Raw genomic sequence first — 7958 nt, 5'->3', positions numbered from 1 at the left:
AGAGGAAGCAATTTTAGGTGCTGCGTCTTTTTAGGTCTTGCCTCGGCAGGGCATGCGTGCGGTCTCTTTAAGACATGCTGTATCTACAATACAGGCTTCAGACACTGCTCATCTTTTTCATTGGTTCCTCTTACTGTCCTTCGTAAATTTTGGCTTTTGATTGGTGAAATGGCTCTTTAGTCCCTCCTTTTGGGCTTCTGTAACCTCCCATATGGACTGCCCCTGATACATGTGCTCTTACTTTTCATGTTATTTACAATACTTTTGGAGCACTCTATTTTTTTGTTGACCTACCTCTGCTTTTGTTTTTGGATTGTAGTGAAATATGTTTCTGTTTACTTCATACACCGTCTTGTTTTGTTCATGATGCAAAGCGCTTATGTGCGCTCATGCTATCTTTTTTTCTAGGTTCCACAGCGGGTGCTTTCAATTTGGCTGTTTATGCTTATGTGTGCTCATGGGATGTTTTTTTATAGGTTCCGCGGTGGGTGCTTTGAACATAGCTGTTTACACTTATGTGTCCTCATGCAATCATTTATTTAAGGTCCCACGGTGGGTGCTATGAGTGCGTCTGTTTACAGCGCAGGGCTCTTGTTGTTCTTAATCAGGCATCAGCGTGCTGGAAGCTTCAGCTCTACAACCCAAAAAATAACTTGTCCGCTCCATAGAATGTGCACACATATCTCTAATTGAACCATATTTATTCTAGTTTCTATGGAACCATATTTATTCTAGTTTCCATGGTGGGCAGTTTGAACATGGCTCTAGTGAGCCATGTGTGCAATTGGACAATGTTTGGTGCATAAAACTGACTTCAGCCAACAGGACTGTACTCTACCTTTGAATACTTCACTGCTCCGATGCCCTCAGAGAAGTGACACCTACACCTCAACTTCAGAGGACTATTCTCGTACTTTCAACTGGACTCCTGGTCTGAAGCCCCTAAGTATAGGGTCAGAGTTAAGACCTTTACTAAACTGGTCTGCAGCTTTTATTTATCTTCTTATGTCACATAAGCCTAAACGTGCATTTAAGCCAGAAACAAAATGTGAGGTATGCACCTGGAATAATTTGTATTCACTGCTAACGCTTGTAAATAACTTAGACCCTCTCTTTAAAGCACTGCTGATGAGTAGTACTAGAGAAGCTGGCAGTGCCCGTCGTCCTATATATTTGATGCACTGTGCATTTAACTTTAGCTACAGGTGGTTGCACTGCACAGCACAGTGCTGTGACACCACCAGTAGATGTTGTAGCACCCAGGATAATATGCTGCATGTCTAAACACTTATAAGGTCCTGAGGCGAGACCTATGCTTGTTATTGTAACAACAATTGCGGGCCTGCTTTGGGACTCTCACTCCAACTTTGGGAGTTTGTTTTCAAGAACAAAAATGTTTGGTGAGCGACCACATGACAAATAAAGGCCAGTCAGCAAACTTCCAGTGCCCTGGCAGTGTCCCTTTTGAATGCATTCAGATACCTGCCAAGCAGGCTGAGAATTCTAAATATGGTGGACAAGGTTCTGACATTTGTGTCCTGGTGGATGGCCGATCACCTTTTGTGGCTCTAAATAATTATTGCTTTTGAAAGACATTAGGCATACTTTGCAATCATGAAAATGACAGCAAAATGTTTAAAAATGGATACCATCAAAATCAATTTAACTACATGCATACCTCGCAACACTTGCTACCTAAAGCATGCCAGAAATCAACTATTCACATGGTATTTGTTGTAAGAAAAGATTATGCCCTTGCACTTTACAATTTTATATAGCGCGAACGTGGCCCAAGGGCATTAGACTACTTTAGATAAGAACCAGACGTTTTACGTGAGAACCTCACATTACGATATTTTTTTGAGCCATGGGGAAATTAAGTGATTTGCCCAGAATCACATGATGTTGAGCTATGATCGAACCTGGTCCCCCAGTTCCAAAGTCATCAGCTCTAGCCGCTAGGTTAATACTAGGGTACAGTACATGAAACCCTGAAAAAAAGTTTGAAAGCCTGATTTATTTTCTTGTCTCTGCAAAGATGTGACATCACTAGTCAAGTGCTTTTGTAAAACTGACCTCCCTACTGTACTGTAGAAACAGAATTCGGACTGCAATTTATTTAAACCAAAATAAAAGAGCTAAAAAATAGAGGTTCTACGATTGTGGAGAGTAGTGCATGAAATCAGACTAGCTGTGGCATTTTGAACCAGCAGTAGTCTCTTTTAGAGCTCGGCAGAAGGCCTTATATAACCAAGGGGTATATTTACAAAGAAATTCCAGAGTGTGGAGCTGCACTTAATTTGCTCAGATTTTCCAAAATGCAGGGATGCGCCATATTTCTAACAATACAGTGCACCCCTGTGTTTTCCCTAACGCTAGCGCTAAAAGTAGCTGCCTAGCACCATCACAGGTACCCTTGCACAATAGTGCAAGGGTACCTGTGTTACAGGGAATGATTGTTTATATGCAGGAAGGTGCCCCTTCCTGCACATTAACAATCCATAATAATACCCATTTGTTACTTACACATAGAAGTAGTAAATTGTCATTATGTAATGATTGTTCATGTGCTGGAAGGGACACCTTACTCCACATAAACAATCATTAATGGCATTTTACTTTTTTTATGTGTGCTGCAGAATGCACATAGAAAAAGTATTTCTCCTCGTTGCTCCATTCTAATGCCTGCTCTTGCATGGCCTACATTTTAGGTGCTGCCTCCGATTTACACCTCCATGTAAATCTGGGGCAGCATCAAAAAGCAATGAGTGTTGCAGAGGAACGCCCCCAGCAACACCCATTGCATGCCCCTTTCACGCAGATACCTGCGTGAAAGGGTAGCATATTTACAAAGCAGTGTTAATACACAAAAAGTGGCTTAAAGCCACTTTGTAAATATGGTGCAGGGCAAATGCCTCCGAATTGCTGTAGTCCAATCTAAATTGAATGGCTGTACTGACCTCGGAATGGGGTGATCTTTTTGAATATACTGTACTATTTGTTTTAGAATTTTGAGCTTTATAAAGAGCAGGAGGAGACCTTGTCACTTGGGTGTTCAAGTAGAGGGTGGAGTTAATGTAGATTTATAGGTTGCGTATCTGCTTCAAAGATTTTAATGGCGGGTTGAAGACCTCTGACCAGGCATCCTGGCTCCATTTGATACGTTTTTTGTGATAACTATTTGTGTTTCATTTGGATTTAATTGAGAATGTTGGTAACCACCATCCCCCCCTACATCTGACCATTGTAAGACTTGAAGACATGGATTTAGCTTTAACATTGTTGGATAACCCAACGATTAGTTAGTATGTTCAGCATCCGTGTAAAATTTGAACTGAAAAGCTAAAATGTAGAAGGTAAAATTTAGGGGTGATAAATATATTGCTTGTAAATGTCATAGGCACACCCCCATGCCTCAGGAGGCAAGATCCAGCTAATTTCATGCAGATTATCTCCTACATATCATGGAGACAAAAGTACACAACATGTGCAGCTGAGCCACACCACCCCGCCATTATTTCAATGTCCATGCATGTTCCTGCATCCTTTTGTTGTCTGCTTCATAGTTTGTAACGTTTGGGTTATAACATAACATTTGGCATAACTGATGGAGATCATTGAGAGACGTATGCATAGTTATGGCCTCACTTACACAATCAGTGAACCTGTTGTGAGGCTTAAGCTGGGCTGATTTCCAACTTTACTTTTATGATAATCATCATTTTCTAGGGAGGAAGGGAAACTGTTTGCTTCCTGGTTTTCAAAGGAGACGTCTGCCATCCTTGACCTATCCCATGATGCCAACCCCTTGAGTCCTGTAAGCAAGATGTGGTGGGCGATGTTGTCGAAAGCAGTTGGATGATCTAACAGCACAAAACCCCCAACACCACCTGAATCCACTGACGTCCTATGATAAGCCGGGACTGCCGGGACTGCCAGCTCGGTATTATGCCCGGGTCGAAAGATAATCCAACATTTTTTCATTTCAACATACATTTTTATCTAGGCAAATGCAATTTTTTCAATGAGCTTGTCAAAATTGGGTAACAAGAAATTTTGTCGAAAGTTGTTCATTTTCTATGGTGACAAGGATGGCTTAGGAGAGGTTTACCAATTGCTGTTTCCAGGCTAGAGGGACAAGGCCAGAGTGCAGCGAGCAGTTTAATAGGCCTAGATGTGGAAGGGCAGGGCAGTATTGCGACTCAGAATTTAAGACAGTTTGTATATTTATTCACCTATAGAGTTGATTACACTGAAGTAAGAAGCTATGTGCAGGTTCACTGAAACAACATCGATGTCACAAATATAGATGTAAAAATATCGATGAAAAAATATAGACTGCAAAAATATCGATTCCCTATACTTAAATAGGTGAGTACAAAATATTGGCTACAAAAATATTGACTACAAAATATCGATTGATACACTTAGAATTAACTAGTCCATCTTGATCTTACATACTTATTTATACAATTCTAATCATAATAATGAAACGGGGTATTTTAACCTTCAGTGATATTTTCTTAAGCAGTAAACAAAGAAATATACACGATATATACACAGGTAAGTACAAGAACAAAAGGGAAAAATAGGAACAGCGGGTCTGTCACAATTTTATATAGTCTTTTAGTCTTAGTTTGCTAACTTATACATCTGAAATCCACACCTCTTTTGGAGTAAAATTTAACACAGGAGCAGAGTTTACCCCGTTTCATTATTATGATTTAGAATTGTATAAATAAGGATGTAAGATCAAGATGGACTGGTTAATTCTAAGTGGATCAATTTTGTTTATATGACAGCCCTGAAGAAGCGCAGCTGGCGCGAAACACGTGTTGGCAATTTCTGTGATTCTCCTGTGTGAACTGTTGGCTTCTAAAAAAGAAACAAGAATAAAAACATCATGAAATAAACGAAAAAGAAGACTAATCATCTGTGGACGATTGAAAATATTGATCATTATTGTTCTCAGATGTTTTTGTGTTGAATATTTTGAATAACTCTGGTGGGGACCAGTGTCTGAGATTAAAAGCGCCGGGCAATTTACCTGTAACCCAACTGCCTTTTTGCATATACCAGCCACTGGAATGACCAAGGTTATTTGGTAACGTAAAGGAGAAAGGAGGAAGAGGGAGTTTTCTCTCTCTGGGACTTCGCATTTTCAAGCACCTATTTTTCATGCAAGGCAGCAAAGTGCACTGTGCGTTTTTATTTTGAATGCTATGCACCTTATGGAGAAACCCAATTTTTGAGACAATGTGATAAACATTTTGGTGCATTCTGGGGCCCGTAGTAGTTGCCACGGGTCAGGTGACCACTTGGGAGTTACTTAAAGACACTCACCTGTGAAAAAGGCGATGACGCCGAAACCGGTCGGAAGCAATGAGTGTTGTGAGGCTGCCTGCATGCGACGAATAAAAGTCAGCTTGTCAAGGAAGACGGAGTTGGGCTTTGCTTTCTTTGTGGTGTTACATTACCAGGATCTCCGTTCCTGTCACAAAGCCCGCCCTGCAGAGTCGGGGGCCCCCAGTAAAATGGAGCTGTTTGGAACATATATATATATATATATATATATTCACTGAAAAAACCATAGGTTTCACACACTTTATAGCTAGGAATTAGCATTTAAAAAACCTTGCAAATTCACTTAAAAAACCATAGGTTTCACACATGTTATAGTTAGCTGGACATTTCACTCGTGAAAAACCATTGAAATTCCCCCGTTATAGTTAGTGCAGGCAACTATAACTCACGCGACCGCAATCCTCTGCTGATGACGTCAGATATTACATCACTGTATTTAGACACTTATTTACCCATGTCTTCTTCCATTAATCTTTAGCTATACATATATTACAAATATTTATTGTTCAGAAAGACACATATGTCATCAGTGATGTAATATCTGACGTTATCAGCAGAGGATTGCGGTCGCGTGAGTTATAGTTGCCTGCACTAACTATAACGGGGGAATTTCAATGGTTTTTCACGAGTGAAATGTCCAGCTAACTATAACATGTGTGAAACCTAGGGTTTTTTAAGTGAATTTGCAAGGTTATTTAAATGCTAATTCCTAACTATAACGTGTGTGAAACCTATGGTTTTTTCAGTGAATTTGTACGGTTTTTTAAATGCTAAGTTATGTGGTTTTTTTAGGGTTTTTTTAAGGTTTTTCACCGTGCGCGTACCGTATGCGCACGGTGCGCTTTGCGCACCGTAAGCGGGCAGTGGGCGCACGGTGCACTTCGCGCACCACGCACCCACGTTACGCAGTTCGCAGAATTTTTCCGTTTCTACCATACGCGCACGCTACGCGTACTCCACGATTTTTTGCTAAAAAATTAAAGGAAATTTTGGTCCTTGGGGGTCCTTCCGGGACCCCCTGACAAAGGCTAGGGGGTCAGGAACCTTCCACCATGCCCCATTTCACGTTCTCCACCTTTGTTTTTCACCCCCTCAGACTGCGAGAGACAAAATGGCGGCCGACACTTCCTGGTTTCGACCGATTCGAATGTTTACTAAGATCGAACAACCAATCAGAATCGCGCTCGCGCACGGCAGCATGCGCGTACGGTAAGTTTTACCGTACGCGCACGGTGCGCGCTTATAGATATATATATTGATTTAAATGCTATTTTCTCAGGAAATACTGAACAGATTTACACCAGACCGCCAAAAGGCACATCCCTAACCTGAGGACTACCTCTCTGCAAAATTTCAAGTAATTCTGTTCAGCCGTTCGGGCTGTAGCTTGGACTAAAGGTCCTATGGAAAAATGCATGGGGAAAACGCGTTTTGGGACCCCCCCTTTTTCTCAGCCCCCGCTTGACGAATCTCCCCAAGACTTTCAGGGACGGAGCGGAGCAGAGCGCCCCACCTATTTTGAAAATTTCGCGAGGATTCGTCAATCGGCGCCAAAGTTATTCCAAATATAATGTTGCGGATTTCCTATGGAAACACGGTCCTAACTATAACTATCTACTGGCGACCGCCAGTAGATAATATATATATATATATATATATATATATATATATATATATATATATATATATATATATATATATATATATATATTAATATATATATATATATATATTAATATATTATCTACTGGCGGTCGCCAGTAGATAGTTATAGTTAGGACCCTCTTACCATAGGAAATCCGCAACATTCTATTTTGAATAACTTTGGCGCCGGTCGACGAATCCTCGCAAAATTTTCAAAATAGGTGGGGCGTTGAGCTCCGCTCCTACCCTGAAAGTCTCGGGGGGATTCGTCAAGCGGGGGCTGAGATAAAAGGGGGGTCCCAAAACGCGTTTTTCCCATGCATTTTTCCATAGGACCTTTAGACAGAGCTACAGCCCGAACGGCTGAACAGAATTTAATGAAATTTGGCAGAGAGGTAGTCCTCAGGTCAAGGAAGTGCCTTTTGTAGGTTTGGTGTAAATCTGTTCAGTAGATTCTGAGAAAATAGCCTTTAAATCAATATATATATCTGAGCCAGCTTACGGTGCGCTTACGGTGCCCTTACCGTACGCGTACGGTGACGTGCGCGAGCGCGATTCTGATTGGCCGTTAGATCTTAGTAAACATTCGAATCGGTCGAAACCAGGAAGCGGCGGCCGCCATTTTCTCTCTCGCACTCTGACAGGGGGTTGAAAAACAAAGTGCAAAAACATGTAAAGGGGCTGTTTAGACAGCTCCCAAGCACCTAGCCATGTCGAGGGAGTCCCCAACGATCCCCCAAGTGAAAAAAGGCAATTTTAATTTTTTCGAAAATTTCGCCGATTACGCTTACCGTAGGCGTACGGTAATAAATAATAAAAAAAATATATATATATCCACATTCTCCCCACCCCGTGTGCAAATGGTGCCCGAAGCGCACCAATTGTGCATGGCTTATTACAGCAAAACAAAACATATATTTTACCTGTCACAACGATGCTCATCATATGTC

The sequence above is a fragment of the Triturus cristatus genome, chromosome 3_2 (assembly GCF_964204655.1).
Source record: "Triturus cristatus chromosome 3_2, aTriCri1.1, whole genome shotgun sequence".
Taxonomy (NCBI): Eukaryota; Metazoa; Chordata; class Amphibia; order Caudata; family Salamandridae; genus Triturus; species Triturus cristatus.
The sequence above is the reverse complement of the archived record's forward strand: the minus strand, read 5'-3'. Positions refer to the sequence as shown.